Here is a 19315-nt window from a genome sequence, read left to right as displayed (position 1 = left end):
TTGAAGTCATTACAATAAAGAGATCTGGGGGAAACAGATTGAAACAAGTGCAAGAACTGTCACTTGTCACCTTGTCACCATTTGCCCTTTCTATGCTTTAGGGTGGTCGTTGTTGATTACTCTCTGAACAGGGAAAATACCTGGAGTGAGCGAAGCCTGAAAATTACCAGCAAGGACTGTGTGAGTGAATGTTGGGCTGCAAGAGAATCTGCTTGGGAGGAAGAGACAACCAGGGATGCAGGACAGGGGAAATAACATCATTGGGAAAGGGCCAGCAAGTAATCTGTGCAGACATGCACTTCAGGTAGCATTTCACAGCCAGTTTGGTGCCTGGGTTCTTTATCAGGGAGCTGTCCCCACAACTCTGGTTTGTGAAATTCACTGGAATGCCTCTATGAGTGTCTCGGGGTACAGCTGGCTATCCGGGTCCTACGGAAACTGCCTTCTCTGTGAACCAAGTATCGTTGAAGGTATGCGCAAGGAACCAACTCAAGCTCTAAGCAACTCCAAAAATGGTTCTGAGCTTCTGCCCACCCTGGACCCATGTTGCCACCTCTCCTGGCCCAGGACTTGTGGTGGGTAACTCCAGGCGCCAGCCTGGATTCCAGCTGGAGTGAATCTAAGAGGCTGGGACACTGCATACTAGGAGACAGAATCAAGGCCCTCTGAGACCCCCAGGCCCTCCAAATTGGAGTTCCAAGCACAGGGGTCTGGAGGGTGGGAGCAGCTGTGTCCATGCCCAGGGTGTGTCTTCACTGAGTTGGTGCAGCAGCAGATAGGTCTCTGAACCCACTCATTTCCTTCACAATCCCAGTCTCCCAAGACTGGGGAACACAGGCGATCACTTTACAGAGGTCATCAGCCTCCCTTCTGTCTCTCCTCCTTTCTCATGTTCCTCTTCTGCCCCTCTCTAAAAACTGGCTCTGACCTCTGCAGGGGGTCTTTGCCCTCTATTCCTGGGGAGCTGGCAACGTAACAGGGAGGTTGGGACTCAGCACAAGGAGACAAAGCTGGGAAGAAAGTGCTGCTCCCAGGGGTCTGCCTTTCCCAGCTCTACAGCTCTCTGCTTAGCCTGGGGCAGCCCGGCATGGATAACAGAGCCTGTCGGCCTGGAGTGAGATTTCTCTGGGAGGAGGGATGCTTGTGCCTAATGCCACTGCCCCTGTGTCCAGTCCCAGCTGGTGAGGGTTCCCTCAGTGTGATGGTCCTTGTGTGTCCGTCTCTGCTGGTCCCTGCACATCCTCCTGAGGATCTGAGCCTGAACCTCCACATTTCCCACCAGGTGTCCCTCCACCTAACTTCTGTCTGTCCACAGGCACATTGAGACGAGAACTCTGGAGCTGCTTGTGGCTCCAGGCCCAGCCAAGTCACTCTCAGCCTGACTGGGCCTCTCATTTCAGCAGCCCTATTTCCTGGACAGGGGCTTTCTCTGTCCCCTTCCCTTCTGCTTCTCTCCAGCAGAGCCGTTGATGTGGGAAGAGCTGGGCAGTGCAGGCCCATGTATGCAGCATACGCACCCTTGGTTATGAACAAGAGAACAGAGCTCACTCCTTAAGCTCTCATGTGGATATGTCCTGTACTACTGGGCTTTCTAAAGCCTCTCTCTAATGCTTTCAAGTGCCTGCACTTCCTCACCACAGATGTGAGATGGAGCCTCAGAGAGAAGCTTTGCCCAAGGTTGCAGAGCTGGGAAGTAGGGAAGAGAAACTACGGGTAGGTGATCAGGTCTCCTACCTCTTCTCTTGCACCCCCACTTCTCAGGGGCCCCGCAGCCCTCCCTCAGACATCTGTGTGTCACAGCTTTTTGTGGTCCTCGCAAAACCCCAGTGCTCTCAACCAAAGCCGGCGGTGAGGGCTGGACTGTCACTCCTTGGTGGACTGGGCTTCCTTGACAGGGCTCTGGGCAGGGTCAGTGGTGGGGGGTCTGTGGCCCAGGGCTCCACAGTGGCTCTCTGGGTACCAGCCGTGATCTTCTAGCCCCACTCTGGTCCCTGTAGATGAGGCAACCTGAGGAGAAGGGGAATTGTGGGGTCTAGCGTGGGAAGTGCATTTTGGGTGCATAAGAAGTGGTCACTCAGGCTAACCCCAGGACTTTGGCATGTGTGCTCTCTGCAGTATGAGCCTACAGAGCCCACAACGACCACCACGACCACAAAGCCTACCACAACAAGGAGGACGACGACGACGACAAGGAGGACGACGACGACAAGGAGGACGACGACGACGACAAGGAGGACGACGACGACAAGGAGGACGACGACGACAACAACGACGACGACGACGACAAGGAGGACGACGACGACGACAAGGAGGACGACGACGACAAGGAGGACGACGACAACGACACCAACAACGACGACGACAAGGAGGACGACGACGACAAGGAGGACGACGACGACAACAACGACGACGACGACAACAACGACGACGACGACGACAAGGAGGACGACGACGACAACAACGACGACGACGACGACAAGGAGGACGACGACAACGACACCAACAACTACTACAACAACAACGACAACGACGACAACGACGACGACACCAACAACTACTACAACAACAACGACAACGACGACGACAACAACAACAAGGAGGACAACGACAACAACGACGACGACTACGACAAGGAGGACGACGACGACAAGGAGGACGACGACGACGACGACAACGACTACTACAACAACGACGACGACGACGACGACAACAACGACGACGACGACAACGACTACTACAACAACAACGACGACAACAACAACGACGACGACAACAACAACGAGGAGGACGACGACGACCACCACCACCACAGTGCCTACCACTGTCACAACAAGGAGGACGACAACGAGGAAGACGACGACCACCACCACAGTGCCTACCACTGTCACAACAAGGAGGACGACGACGACAACGACGACAACAACAACGACGACAACGACGACTACCACCACCACGACAACTACCATCACCACCACGACGACTACAATGACAACAACCACAGTGCCTACCACTGTCACTACAACAACAGCCACCACAACCACAGAAAGTACAGTTGTCCCAGAGACTACAATGTCCATTGTTGTCACCCAAAGCCCGGTTCCTCTCTTGTACCCTACACTTGTCCCATCCCTGGCTGTGATCCCGTTGCTGCTTATCTGCATCTGCTGCTACAAGAGGGTGAGTGACCCCTGCCTGCACAGCCTCTGCACAGCCTCTGCACAGCCCTCACCGACCCCCTGAGGGGCGGGGCATGTGCTGGCCCCAGAACCCTGCCTGTGGGAAGGTTTCTATCAGCTCCAGGGCCTCACACCAGCAAACAAGGTGCAGACCCTATCCTCCCATTCTGGGCATAGACATAGCCTGGGCTTCTAGGGGTCCACCTGCCTCATGCTTTAACTTCACAGGGAAGGGGCCTATGCATTGTCCAGACTCCTGAGACCAAGGCTTCCCCACAGCAGTCAGACTCCTGAAGGATTGAGGTAGACCAAAGCCCCAGAAGTCTCTGCTGTTGGGGGAAGAAGAGGGGTCTGCATAGGCATTGATGGCCCAAAGGGAGAAGGATGCTGGCCTGGAGAGTGCTAACCTCAGAGGTGGCTGTGCCTTTGAAAGCAGCATGGATCCCTGCCTATCTCTGGTACCTTCTGTCACTCCTTTATCAGTGATGAGAAGTCACCAGGACGTGCAGCTGCCACCTTTGCCCACAGCTCACTGCCCATGGTCTGGTCTAGTATTGGTATCTGGGGGACATTGAGGGTAAATGTCACCTTCAGAGGGTGTGTCAGGAACCCTGATAATGAAAAGAGTAGAGACTGGCCCCGGGAAGGGAGGAGAGACAAAGGGGATGGCCAGCTGGATTTGCAGAGACACAGGCCAGAGCTGGTGAAGAAGAAGAAAAAGCAGAGCTGAGAAAGAATAAGCAAAGCAGCATAGAAGCTAGCAGATCAGATTTCTGCAAGAGATGAGAAGTGAGGAGAGAAAGCATGGGCAGATGGAGGTGGACCACCATTCCTGAGGGCTGGGATGCAGGGAGTGCTGCAGGGGGATGGGAGAAGAGGGGAGGTGGGAGGGGTGTGGGGAGTGTTCTGTTGTCTTCATATGATGTCAGGGCTGCTGATGAAAACTCCCATGTGCAGCCTCTACCAGGGACCAGGGGCCTTGATCTGCCTTTTTCCATCTTGACCCTCATGGATATATTGATTCCCCTTTGAAATCTGAGAAGTCTAAGGCTTAGGAAGATAGTCACAGGTCATGAGCATCTAAGAGATACCCTAAAGCCTGTTTTTTTGACCACTTACTGTTGTAGAGCACAGTCCCAGTGTCTGCATGGCTGAGTCAGACTTGTCATGCCCTTTCCACATTAATTATGTCTCTTTAACATCCTAGGTCATCAAGGAGCCACCATCAGCCCAGAATTCAAAAAAAGTGAGTGATATGTTTGGCTGATGCTGAGAGCACGCCTGATGCACACCCTGCCCTGCACAGTGAGGCCCCCTAATGTGTATGGGGCTATGCCCCTCAACCCTTCCAGCTCCCACCTATCTGAGCAGATAGGTGGTAGGGGTGTGGGGAGTGTTCTGTTGTCTTCATATTATGTCAGGGCTGCTGATGAAAACTCCCATGTGCAGCCTCTACCAGGGACCAGAGGCCTTGATCTGCCTTTTCCACCTTAACAGGTGGCAGAAGAGGGTGACAGGGGGCAGAGAGGGATGCAGATGAGAAATGGACTCACAATATGTCACCCGCAAAACACCATTCCCCAGTTCCCAACACCACCTTATATAGGGCCTTTATCAATGAGTTAGCAATGTGGGGTAGCCTGTTTTAGAAACACTTATGATCCCTCCTGGAATCAATGAGCTTTTTGTCAGTTCCCAAAGGATTGTTTGTAGGATGGTACTTGTAGGACGCAGGTGAGTTTTTGGAAAAGGATCCTCAGGATTCAGGGACTTGGTCTCTCTCCCTGCACTCTGACGTATATTGTGCTGTTTGCCTGATCTTCTTCTCCATCTCATTTCAGGGTGGAGGTCTTGGTAGCGTTGGCCCTTAGGGACTGGGGACTAAGGAAGGAGGAGGGAGTCTTACCTAGCATTGAGCTGGGAAGGGGGCACAGCCCAGATGAACGCAGAGACAAAGGGTCAGGAGAAGATGCTGTGACTGACCCAGGGTGGGGACCAAAACCAGGGCCCATAAGAAGTAGACTAGGGGCTCCTGTCCCAAGAAAGGGAGACCTGGGACTGAGATCTAGTGGCAAATAGGGTCACTGCCAAGACTGGAATCGACACTGGCTGCAGTGGGGCCTGGGGAGGCTGGATCTGTCAGAGGTGGGTGAATGCAGTCCTGTAACCTGCTGCTGCTACATCGCTGACAGCCTCCATCACGTGGCACAGCCTCACTCCCAGCTTCTCCTATAAGGGTGGCCTCTGGGAACCAAGGGGACAGGTGAAGTTTGTTGATGTTTGGAGAAGAGCCATCTTTGTAAACCAAATAAGGTTGGTGTGCTTTCATATGGCGGAGAAGGCAATGGCAAGCCACTCCAGTACTATTGCCTGGAAAATCCCATGGATGGAGGAGCCTGATAGGCTGCAGTCCATGGGGTCGCTAAGGATCGGACATGACTGAGCGGCTTCACTTTCACTTTTCACTTGCACACATTGGAGAAGGAAATGGCAACCCACTCCAGTGTTCTTGCCTGGAGAATCCCAGGGACGGGGGAGCCTGGTGGGCTTCCGTCTATGGGGTCACGCAGAGTCGGACACGACTGAAGTGACTTAGCAGCAGCAGCAGCAGCAGCAGCAGCAGCAGCTTTCATATGGAGGCCACTCTCTTCCTGTGCCAGGTGCTGCTCATTTGTCCTTGATTCCCCAGCAAACATTTGCTGAGTGGCCAGTACTGGACAGGTGCCAGAGCAACAGATGTCATGTGTCTGCACCCAGGAGCTGGCAGACAAGGATTCAGACAATTATTTCTCTTTCTCACAGCCATGCCCTGTACAGACCACAGTGATTGTCTCCCGCTGTGAGTGCCAAGAAGACAGGATAAGACAGATGGAGGTGAGAAGGACCCATAGGAAGGGAAGGACGACACCCTTACGGCTGGGGTTTGGAGGATCAGGGGAGCCAATCAATCCACATCGGCCTGGGTCTAAAAGACCTGGCTTGGATGGAGATGAGCTTTATGGGCTCTGGTTCCCCACCACTTGGTGACAGAGCAAATCCAGAAGCTCTTTGCACCCTAGTGGCTCAGGGTGAGACAAAGAGTTGAATGTTCATGCACTCACTGCCTCCAGCTGTCCCAGCACCAGGATCTTCCCCTGGAACAGGCCCAGGATTCTGGATGTTCGTGGCTGACTCGCAGCCGGTCAATTCCTAGTTGTCACAGAGATTGTCATCTCCTCTGACAATGTCCTGAGCTTCACCTGAGAGTGATCGGATGCGTGAAAAGAGACAATGACAAACAACCACTCACAGGTCAGAAAAAAATAAAAAGAAACTTCTGACCCAAGATCTTAGCACCATTAAAATACCAGGAAGTGCCCACAGCTCCTGTCTGCTCCGTGAGAGAGGCAAAGGCCTTGCTGCATGTTCTTGTGGCACCTGAGATGGGGTGACAGGAAACACCAGAGGAGGGAACCTGAGGACACTTCCTTCCCCTGGGTGACTGAGATCCCCGCTGGCAGGAGGCTGAGAGATGACAGGGAGAGCCCCAGGTGACAGGTGTGAGGAAGAAAGAACCACCATCTCTGGGTTCAGCTCTCCCCTCCCCACTCTGGTGCTGCCTCTGTCCCTGTGGGGTCCATTGCTTCCTCCTGGGAGCTTCAAATGGCAGCTGGAAGGCCAGCCCCACGTCTCCCGTGACAGTCACTGTGAGGGCCCAAGAAAGCCAGAGCTCACCTTCCATAACGGAGGAAGCCACCAGCCAGGGAGTTATTCCCACCCAGAGGACTGGCTCCACATCCTATCCCCACCAGGTCCACTTTATTGCCTGTTCTTGCTTTTCCTCATCTTTCTCTTTCTCCCCAGTGTCAGGACCCTTCCCCCTGAGCAGCGAGTGGGTCTCTTCCCTGCCTTCTCCCTTTGTGCCCCCAAATGCAGGCCCTCTTCCCCCTCCTTCAATCTCCTGCCCGGTCCCCATGCCCACCATGTTTCTTCTTGAGGACCTCTCCTTGGCTACTGCATACCTCCTCCAACCTTTGACGTTTGTTTTCTTTTTTTCCCCCAAAAGCAGCCCCAACATCTCCTCCTACACCTAAAGCACTGATTTGTTCCAGAATCCAGTTCAGTCTGTGACCCACAGAGTCCATCTCCCAACAAACAGAAAAGCTTTTCCAGCCCCCACCCCAGGTGAAGCCTGCAGTGCGGCCTCAGCCAGTGTCGGGGACACAGCCCTGGGGACACATGGGAGATGGAGGCGATGCTGCTCATCTGGAGGCAGCGTCTGTGCCTGTAGCTTCCTCACAACCACATCTGCTTTTCAGGGAAAACTGGATGTTTTTTATAACTTTCTTCAGCGCTGCAGCCTGATGCCATGGATGTGGTGTTCACCCAGGGACATGGTAAGCAGGGTACAGTGTGCTCCCCATGGGCTTGGGTCTTGTTTTTGGTCTTGACAGTTACTGCCTGTGACTGTGGTTCAGAGAGCCTTATGGGGGCATCTGCTAAGAGGAAAGCCCAAGACATGGAGACCTGAACATCATGAGCCTCCAGATAATTCTCAACATGGTGCCCATGCATTTTCCCTGCATGGTCATCTCAAGGATGTCAGGACCTTTTTTCTCCAGAGCGATGCCCAGAACTTCCAATCCTGAGTAAAATGGGCTATGAGGCCTATTGGCCTCCCATCCATCGTCCCTCCCCACTACCTACCCACTGCTGTGGGACTGCTGGCTGCACCCCACCCATGAGACCCTCCTGGGCTGGTTGCTCAGGTACCAGGAGTGGTGGAGGACATGGTGACACCCCCTCCCCAGTGTTGTCTGGCCAACACTGACCGCATTTACCAGGTCATAAAGATGTCTTCCTTATGTCAGTGTCTGTGACAATGGGGAGAAGCCAAATTGTTCCAGTTGTCATCCTTGGAATTTACTAATAATGATGAATAATAATGGTGCATCCTTTCTGTGGGTCAGCTGCTAGACCAATGATGTTTCCAATGCTTTAGTTCTCCCAGTAACTGTGCCAGTACCATTACCCCAACTTTATCAAGGGGGTATTGACACACAGAGAGGCTGAGTGACTTGACCCAGATCACAAAGGCTGCAAGGGGCATAGCTAGACTTGAATTCTGAGCCTGGCTTCACCCTTCTCACTGCTCTGCTACCCTTTGAGTTCAGCATTCATGGTCTTATGATGGTTACTCCCAAGCCGCCAGAGATCCGCCCTCCTCAACCCTCCGGATTCAAAAAGGTACTGCTCCTGGTTCACCTGGGAAGTACCTGGGCGTCATATTTTTGGGTGTTCTCATGCACAAACCTTTTGTACAGATTGGGCGAGGGGTCTGGAGGATATTCTGTTTCTAGGGTCTGTAGTTAGGGCTGCACTGATTATAAACACTGAATCAGGCAAACACTGGCTCTTGGTGTCTGGTCAGGTGGATGTTTAGAAGCTCTGGACAGACCTGAAAGCCTCTGGACACTGTTGAGGACACAACTGAGGCATGCTCACTCCCAACAGAGACGTTGTCTGGTGACAGAGGTGTCAGGGTGCAGCTGGGCTCCTGGCTGTGGATCAGAATAGAGCTCTCAGCCCAAGCCTTACTTTCACAGAAGCCCCATTCTCCACGTATCTCTCGATAGCTCTCTGGAGACTTGAAAGTCTTGAATGTATCAGTGAGTGCCTGCTTGGCCAGATCACAATCTGTTACAGGGTGACATTTAAGCTAAGAAATAATTGATAAAAAGGAGTTGGTGAAGTGAAAATCCAAAGTCCTTCCCAACAGAGGAAACATTCAGTGCTTCTGCCCTGGGGCTGTTAGGCTTGGAGAATCGAAAGGCTGGAAATTGAGTACTGTCCTCATCAATCCAATGGTCAAGATATTCTCAGGTTACCAGTGTCACCCTATGGTGTGTGGGGAACAGACAAGTACCAGCCCTGCAGATCAGAGCGTCACAGGGGCACCAAATCCAGACTGCATGTGGTCCACACATGCACTGAGTCCTACGGTGGTGAATGAATGAATGGACACATCCAGTCATATGTTTCTCTGTGGATGCTTTAGTCTGTTTCTCTGACATGCACAGGCATTTGGGATCTAATGAAATAAGGCACAGATATCTGCTTTGCAGGGCACTGTGCAGGGATGAAGAAAGGTCCCTGTGGCCTTTTCTTGAATTACTGTCTTCAACCTGCAACTAAGTCTACAAACTTAGTTTCTTAAACATTCCAAGACCTACCATTTGTATCTCAAAACAGGGATAAACTAATAGAATACCGCTGAACCAACAATAATGCACTTATGAAGAATGTTAGGTCTATTTTTGGTGAGGGCAAGGGAGGATTCAGGTGAGTCTGAATCATCCAAAGTCCAGAGGTCCTGGAGTTCTGTTGACAAATCTGATCCGTGGCTACCTACCAAATGTTACATCTGGTGGTAGTTACCACTGTGGCATCCTTATAGACAGGGGTGACTCTGGCTCCCCATTCTAGCTCACAGAATCTTCAGGAGAAGAGCAGCATGTCTAGAATCTCCCACACTCACTGATGCCCATGTCCTTTCAGTGCTTGACTGGGAGGATAATGGAGAAAGGGACCCACTCTCTGCCTCCCATTCTGGAGAAGAACTTGCCCTCTGGATTCCCACCTTGTCCTACCCTCCCTCCTTACAGTGGGAAAGGGAACCAACTTAGCTCTCACCCCAGAAAAGTCTTCCATCACCAGGCATTATATTCTAATTTGTGGTATCTCAGCCTATGTTCCTGTAGGGCTTTTTCCTAAGAAATAAAAAAAGATATGGTGTGTGAAAACACCTAGCATGAAAAAGAATGTGGAGCTCAGGAGAAGGAAGAGAATCTTAAAAGCGAAGGAAATGGAAAAATCACAGTCTGAGTTGGACCGTGTCTGGAAGGAGGTGGTAACCGGGAAACAGAGCGCTGGCATTGTGCTTGGTGGAAACCACGGGGAGATGTGAAGTGGTCAGCAGTTAGCAAGTCCTTTGGACCTTTGAGGCCCATAGCTGTCACCTCCTCTTCCTCACACAATGACTAGCACAGGTGGTCTCTTCTCAGTGTCATCAAGGACCCTACTGCTGCTCTGGAAGAAGTTGAGGATGATAAGGGCCCACGCTTTCCTGGCTCTTATTGTACCTCCCTCACATGCTTAATCAATTATTGCTTTGAGGGTGATGAGTTACAAGTAGGGTGAACAAAGTAAGGATGGACTTATGGGCCTCAGCCTTCCAGTATACTTCAGAAGGCTTCCTGCTAAGGCTCTGTTTGTGCTAAAGACATAATGGTCTCAAACCTGTTCCTTAAAATAAGTGCAAACAAGAAGACAATTAATGAGGGGGGATTTATTCTGCAGGAAATTGGCTCACATCATGGTTCAGTCTTTTGTTGAACTGGACCATGTGATCTAGTGGTCACTGTGACAGGTCCTTGGCCTGCAGGCCATCCAGGTCAGATGTCAGGAGCTCAACCTTGCCCACTCTCCCGTTGTCACAACACTCCAGAGACAGACAAGTATTGAAGGAATCTCAGAGATCAGACATATTGCTAGAAAAGAAACATTCAAAGTTTATAAGATAGACTGAGTAGGAATAGTCATTTTTTTTGGAAATGAAGTTAAGGGGATAGTTAAGGGGATTCATGGAAAAGGTAGGGCTTAGGGTGATTCTTTAAAGGTGATTAGGAGCTCACTAGGAAAACACGGTAAGGAAGGATACTCCAAAAAGAGATAATAGCCAATTATCTCTAGGCTATGTAATAACTTTGGAGAAGGCAATGGCAACCCACTCCAGTACTCTTGCCTGGAAAATCTCATGGACAGAGGAGCCTGGTGGCTGCAGTCCATGGGGTCACTAAGAGTCGGACATGACTGAAGTGACTTAGCAGTAGCAGCAGCATGTAATAACTTAGAAATGGTAACCTAAGTTGTTCCAAGAAAGATTTTAATCTGATTGCCTTCATCCTAAGCAGCCCAGAGTTGGTGTCAGCTGGTCAGTGTGCTGAGGCTACATTTCTTGTCACATCCAGGACCCTCAGCAGGGGACTAGTGAGAGATGATGGCAAAGCTAGGAGCAACTGATGCAGCAACTGATGCTGATTATGCTGTCCCAAAGGGTCTATGGCAATCTCTACCCAAACTGAAAGATCTGTATGTGCTGCTGCCTTAACAGCCCATCACCCATCTGAGGGCACCATCGTCTGCCCTTACCCTGTGGGCCCAGAGCTCAGACTGAAGGTTGTGGTGAGAGGACTCATCCTTTGAGCACACAGTCACCCAGAGAGCCTGGTCAATGCTGGGGCTGCTGTGGCAATCAGCACTTATCCTTCCACAGGCTCCCAGTGCACAGGGGAGCAGGCAAGGTCAATACCAGAGCAAAGGGGATCCAAAGTCAGAAAAACAGGGCTCCATGGAAAAAGGGAGAGTAGATTCCAATGTCTGAACAGAGTCTAGAAATAGGAGCACAGACTGGAGGCTAACCCCCAGAAAAAGGAATGGCATCAACAAAGGCTTACCCTGGGAATCCTGAGTGGGTACTGAGCTTGAGCTCCTTGAGCCAAGGAAACCACAGTCTTCTGCTCCCTTGTCCAGTGGCTTCTCACTGGTGTTCTGTTTCTGCTCTTCTTCATACAGGGGAGATGCGTCGACTTTGCCTTAATGAATCCTCACTGCATGCCAGTGCTCTGTGGCTCAGAGATCTGCCTTCAACCCAGTCAAGAGTGCCTCCCCCTCAATATCTGCTGCTCACGTTGTCAACATCCCCCACCGATATGCTCTCAGCCGCCGTCCAGGATGTTACCGCTGATCCCTCCCCCAGAGGTCTACAGAAGTACTATATCTCTCCCACCCCCATAGCTCAACATCTAAAGAACTTAAAACTGAAAATTAAAAGCCCCTTTTGTACCAAATTAGACATATATATATATTACTATATATATTTTTATATATATATATATATATTGTGTTTTGGATTACAGTCAAAAGGAGCTGGAATTAGTTTCTGATCAGCAGGAGATTTTCTTACCAGGGGAGCACTGCTCCTTTGTATGAGATGCAACTGTACTCTCCTACCAGGACAAGGCACCCTGGTATTCTGTGGATGTAGACATGTTAAGTCCCATTCCCACAAGACAGATCTCCATCTGTCACCAAGGGTTGGGATGCTTGGGGTGTTAGACAAAATATGCTCTTTCAAGAAAGCCCAAAATATCTGATATATGGAAATAGTCTGGTGTCCATTACTCGCTTGTTGTTACTTAATCTCTTGGGTGAGTTATTTAATCTCCCTGTACTTCAGTTTCCTTACTGAAAAGATGTGGATAATGGTGTCTCTTCTAAAAAGAGGGCGACAGTAACTGCTGTAACATGCTCAGCACAAGGCCAGGTCACTTGTAAAAACTCAGGGGCCAGGACTTTAAGGTGTTCTCCTCTTCCCCAGGGAAGGAGACAATGATGATCTCAGAAACATCAGGAAGTGTGTGGTGAGTGAAAAGATGTTAGAAAAAATCATGACTGGAACTTTAAGCGCTGGATACCATGACAAAAGGTTGGCATACATGAGAATTCTCTGAAAACTGTTAACCACATGTAAGTTAACATCAAAGGCCACCACCCATGTAATCTCTAAGATACCATCAGAAAAGGTCCTTATACCTTCTATGTCCTTCACAAACATGAGTTTCCTTCCTGTACCTTAATTTTTCTCATAAAGTTAATTCCTAGTTTCCAATTTCCCATAAGCTCCTCTGATAACAGATAGACCTCCCAATTTTCCAGATCCCTTTTGAAGAAGCCTTTGAAGACATGATCAGGTTTCTTTGCACACTTACACGCTAGAGGAACTGTGACGATCACACAACATATTTATGAAGATGAATCAATACCCTGGACCAAAGAGTTCAAGATGAGTAGAAGTGGCTACTACCTCAAATGTGCACATACCAGTGCAACAAATAAGGGACCATTAAGAACCAAGTAAACGTGAGATGATGAAAAGAAGTTACTAAAACTCTAAAGAAATAGAGATCTATGGACTCTCTTATAAAGAATTCAATCCTCTGGAAAAGACTCTGATGCTGAGAAAGGTTGGGGGCGGGAGGAGAAGGGGACGACAGAGAATGAGATGGCTGGATGGCATCACCGACTCTGTGGACATGAGTTTGAGTGAACTCCGGGAGTTGGTGATGGACAGGGAGGCCTGGTGTGCTGTGATTCATGGGGTCGCGGAGAGTCGGACACGACTGCGTGACTGAACTGAACTGAACTGAACTGAAAGCAGTTTAGTGAAATGCAAGAAACATGGAGACAGACAGCTACATGAAATTCAGGGGGAAAATGCATGAACAAAATGAGAAGTTCAACAAAGAAAACAATCAAAAGAATGACTGAAAACTAGAGCTGAAAAATAAAACACTGTATTGAAGAATATAATAAAGTATTTCAATAACAAACTCAAGCAAGCAGAAGAAAGAATCAGTGAACTAAAAGGTAGATCATTTGAAATTATCCTGTCACAGGAGTGAAAAGAAAAAATTAAAAAGAATGACAATACACTCTGGGACATTATCAGTAGAAACAACAGTGAATTGTGGAAGTCCCATATGAGAAGAGAGAGAGAAAAGAAAGTGTATTGGAAACAAAATGGTTGAAAACTTACCAAACATGGAATGAGAAATACATCTAGATTCATGAGGCCCAAAGAATCCCAAATAGCTTGAGCCTGCAATGGTTACAGGAAATCACACTGTGAGTAAATAGTTTATGGTTCAAGACACAAGCAATTTTTAAAGCAACAAGAGAAAAAAAATAAGTAACCACATGTAAGACACCATCATAACACTCAAGAGAGACTTCTCAATAGAAACTTTGCAGACAAGGAGATGGGATGATGTATTCAATTATAGAAAGAAAATAAAACTGTCAAGGAAAACTATTGTATCCAGGAAATCTACTCTTCACAAATGAAAGAGATATTGAAAACATACCAAAGAAACCATAATAAAACAAAACTGAAAGTGTTACCATCACCAGAAAATCTGCTGTATAAGAAATGCTGCAGGAATTTCATCAAGCACAAAAAATGAATAATAATTAGTATCGTGAAAATATAAGAAGTTTGTAAAACTCACCAGTAATGGTCGATCCTGTAATATTGTCATGATAGTGCATAATTCACTCAGAATACCGGTTAATAGTTTAAAAAATATATTAAACAACCATAACTACAATAATTTCTTGCTGGACACAAAACATAAAGTATGTGAGTTGTCATATTGATAATCTAACATGAAGGAAGAAGAAATAAAGGAAAAATTTAGGTATGCTATCAGCTTAAAACAGGACATTATAAATATCAGATATTTTAGGTGTGCTTCATGATAACCACAACCACAAAGAAATAACCTCTGGTAGATGTACCAAAGATGAGAGAGAAGTCTTAGCATACCCTCTACTAAAAATTATAAAATAACAAAAGACAGAACAATAAGAAGCTAGGAAAAATGGATTTATAAAACAGTTGAAAAAAATAACAAAATGGCAATGGTAAGTACTTCAGTTCAGTCACTCAGTCGTGTCCGACTCTTTGCCACCCCATGAATCACAGCATGCCAGGCCTCCCTGTCCATCATCAACTCCCAGAGTTCACTCAAACTCATGTCCATCGAGTCGGTGATGTCATCCAGCCATCTCATTCTCTGTCGTCCGCTTCTCCTCCCACCCCCAAACCTTCCCAGCATCAGAGTCTTTTCCAGTGAGTCAACTTGTCGTATGAGGTGGCCAAAGTATTGGAGTTTCAGCTTTAGCATCAGTCCTTCCAATGAACAACCAGGACTGATCTCCTTTAGAATGGACTGGTTGGACCTCCTTGCAGTTCAAGGGACTCTCAAGAGTCTTCTCCAACACCACAGTTCAAAAACATCAATTCTTCGGTGCTCAGCTTTCTTCACAGTCTAACTCTCACATCCATATATGACCACGGGAAAAACCATAGCCTTGACTAGACGGACCTTGGTTGGCAAAGTAATGTCTCTGCTTTTTAATATGCTATCTAGGTTGGTCATCACTTTCCTTCCAAGGAGTAAGCGTCTTTTAATTTCATGGCTGCAATCAGCATCCGCAGTGATTTTGGAGCCCCCCAAAATAAAGTCTGGCCCTGTTTCCACTGTTTCCCCATCTATTTCCCATGAAGTGATGGGACCAGATGCCATGATCTTTGCTTTCTGAATGCTGAGTGTTAAGCCAACTTTTTCGCTCTCCTCTTTCACTTTCCTCAAGAGGCTTTTGAGTTCCTCTTCACTTTCTGCCATAGGGTGGTGTCATCTGCATATCTGAGGTTATTGATATTTCTCCCGGCAATCTTGATTCCAGCTTGTGCTTCTTCCAGCCCAGCGTTCCTCATGATGTACTCTGCATAGAAGTTAAATAAGCAGGGTGACAATATACAGCCTTGATGTACTCCTTCTCCTATTTGGAACCAGTCTTACATATCAATAATTACTTTAAACATAAAGTAAATTCAATTAAAAACACATAAAATAGCTTAATGGACCAAAAAAAAAAAAAAGAGGTCCAGCAATATGCTGCCCATAAGAGAATTACTTTAGCCTTAAAGACACACAAGGACTAACAGTGATGGAATGGGAAAAGAGACTCTAGCAAATGGTAAGCAAAAGACAACATCAATACCTATACCTTATAGGAAACGTACTTTAAGCTAAAAATGCTCTAGGGAAAAAGGTCATTGTATAATGATTTAAAAAAAAAGTCTATCAAGAAAACAGCAATTGCACACATTTATGCACCCAGCATCAGAGCATCTAAGTATATAAAGCAGTTATTAACAGAACACATGGAGAAATAAGAGCTTCCCTGGTGGCTTAGCGGTAAAGTATCCGACTGCAATGCAGAAGCTGTGGGTTCAGTCCCTGGGTCGGGAAGATCCCCTAGAGGAGGGCATGGCAATCTACTCCAGTATTCTTGCCTGGAGAATCCCATGGACAGAGGAGCCTGGTAGGCTACAGCCCATGTCGTCGCAAAGAGTCGGACACGGCTGAAGAAACCCAGCATGCATGCACGGAGAAATAAATAATACAGTAAAAGATGGAGATTTTAACATCCACTCTAAACAATGGAAAAATCATCCAGATAGAGAACTGGTAAGTAAGCAGCCAATTTGAACAAAACCAGACCTAAAAGTCATGCTGCTGCTGCTGCTGCTAAGTCACTTCAGTCGTGTCCAACTCTGTGCAACCCCATAGATGGCAGCCCACCAGGTTCCCCTGTCCCTGGGATTCTCCAGGCAAGAACACTGGAGTGGGTTGCCATTTCCTTCTCCAATGCATGAAAGTGAAAAATGAAAGTAAAGTTGCTCAGTTGTGTCTGACTCTTCGCGACCCCATGGACTGCAGCCTGCCAGGCTCCTCCGTCCATGGGATTTTCAAGGCAAGAGTACTGGAATGGGGTGCCATGTCTTTCTCCCTAAGAGCCATATACATATTTCCACCAATAGCAGCAGACTACACAATTTTCTTAAGCACCTATGGACCATTTTCTAAAGTAGATCATATTTTAGGCTCCAGGTAATTCTTGATAAATTTAAGGAGATCAAAATCATGGCATGTATTTTTTCCAAACACAGTGGTATGAAACTAGAAATGAATATCATGAGGAAAGCTGGAAAATTCTCAAACACATGAAAATTACATACCACACACGTCTGTAACCAATGGATCAGAGAAGACTTTTTCAAAACAAAAATAGACAAATATCATGAAAAATTAAAAAGTAAAGACAATATATAAACAAAATCATGTGGTATGCCTCAAAAGCATTTCTAAGGATGACATTTATAGAAGTAAATTACTATTTTAAGGAAAAAGAAATAGTTCAACCTAAGGAACTAAATAAACACAAAGTTAGTAAAATGCAAGTATGGTTCAACACACACCAAACAATAAATGTGATGTCACATTAATAGATTGAAAGAAGAAAGTCGTATGTCCATGTCAGTAGATGCAGAAAGTACATTTAAATGAATTAAACATCCATTACTGATAAAAACTGTCAACACATGTATGGAAGGGCCATACCTCAACAAAAAAGTCCATATATGACAGTTCACCAATTAACATCAACCTTGATGTTGATCGAACCCAGATCTCCTGTATCGCCGGCAGATTCTTCACCACTGAGCCAGAAAATCTTAGAGACTCCACAAAATAACATTAGATATGATCAACAAATCCAGCAGAGTTGCAGAATAGAAAGATCATAAATTACTAGCGTTTCTATGGAGTAACAATGAAGGATCTGAAAAAAATAAAGAGCAATCCTATATACAATAGTATCAATAAAATAATTAAAGACAAATTTAAATGCTAGATGAAAGATCTGTATATTAAGAGCATGAGACACTGATAACAGAAACTGCAGAAGGCATAAATAAATGGAAAGATGATTTATGTTCATGGGTCAGACTAATCAATATTGGTAAATTGTCCAGACTCCCTAATGCCGTCTGTGCCTTCAATGCAATCTCTGTCAAGATTGTTTTAAAGATGGCATTGCATTCATCCCTGCCTTTCCCTGATCAACTCCACAAGAAAGTTCTTGAAGCTAGTACACCATATCTTGAAGCATTTCTTCAGTTTGTGAGACATTTGCTGGACCATATTCCACTGAGGGTTCTGAGTTTTATCATTAAGAAATATGTGTCCTGAGCCCAGGAGGACCCGAGGAGTGGGCAAGTCTGCTCCTTCCTCACAGGGACATCATTTAGGTTCAACTCAGCTTCTTCCTCTTGCCCTACCTCCTGCCCCACCTGTAAGAGGCATCACAACTACCTGCCCTTCTGACTCTCTTGACAAGTGTTTGTGACCCATGTTTTGCATATTTCACCTCCTTCCATCTTCCATATACCTGGAGGGTCATCATCCTCCTTCACAGATGAGGAGGGCCCAGATCCTGCCTTACTAAGCATCCTGCCCAATATCCCCTGCAAGGAGGAGGCTCAACTGGGATTGAAACTCAAGAGTGTGTCCCCAAAGCCTGCTTTGGTTGCACTGGCCATGTTACCCCCCCCAGAGCCCCCAGTGATGAATAGGAAACCAACCATGTGCCCAAACACCAAATGAGGGCACATGTTTAAGCATCCTTTCCTACCTTAACTCTTTATTTACTCCATGAAAAAGTCAGATTCTTTGTCTAACTTCCTTGCCCTTTTAACAGCTCCTGAGGAAATATTGGACACCCAAATATGTGTCTTTGGGTCTCATGTGCTTTGTCATCCTGAAAGGACATCCAAACTGTGCCACCATCAGCATCTGAGCCTCTCCTAATACCATTTCTAAACTGATTCCTCAAAGGGAATGCCATTGACATCTAAGATTAGTGTTGGCCAATGTTCCTTGAAGAGAGACAGAGGCAGACACATCACTGTACTGAGTGACCTTGAACTGATCACTCACCTCTCTCAGCCTGAATTTCTCATCATTATGCTGAATTTGGGCTAAACTATATTCACAGTCCTTTCCAGATCTACCAGTGTATAACTAGAGCTGGGATGAAGCTAGAGTAATTACTTTTTTAAAAGCTCAAAATTAGAATTAAAAAATAAGAAAATATATATTTTAAACCCTGAACATAACACTAGCAAATGAAATCCAGTAAAGTACAAAAAGGGCAATACATCAAGATTAATTAGGGTTCACCCTATAAATGCAAGTCTAATTCAGGTTTGCAGTATCGATATAATTTACCACAATGGCAAAATGGAGAAGGGAAACATGATTATCTCAAAAAAGGAAGAAAACAGTTGGAAACAGTTCAAGTTCAGCATCACAGTAGGAACAGGCTAACAAAAGGCATCCACACAAAATGCATTCTCACAACAAACATTACACTCAGTGCTCAATGCGGATGGTGTCTCTCTGAGACCTGAAACTTGACCAGGAAGCCATCTCTGCCTTGAGAGGGTGCCTGCATCAGTGTGGGGAGGATCCTGTGTAGTTGCTTTTCTGATCGACGTCCTCTCTCAGAAACATCAAGTGGTGTCTGATGAGAACAGGGCTGTAAGAAAAATCATGACTGGGACTTTGAACTCTAGGTACTAAGACATGGGGTCCTACACATGAACATTCTCTGTAAAAGGCTGCTGACCA

This window comes from Moschus berezovskii, chromosome 12, assembly GCF_049115385.1.
Source record: "Moschus berezovskii isolate FMDL1 chromosome 12, NW_MosBer_1.0, whole genome shotgun sequence".
NCBI classification, from domain to species: domain Eukaryota; kingdom Metazoa; phylum Chordata; class Mammalia; order Artiodactyla; family Moschidae; genus Moschus; species Moschus berezovskii.
This window is presented reverse-complemented; position numbering follows the sequence as displayed.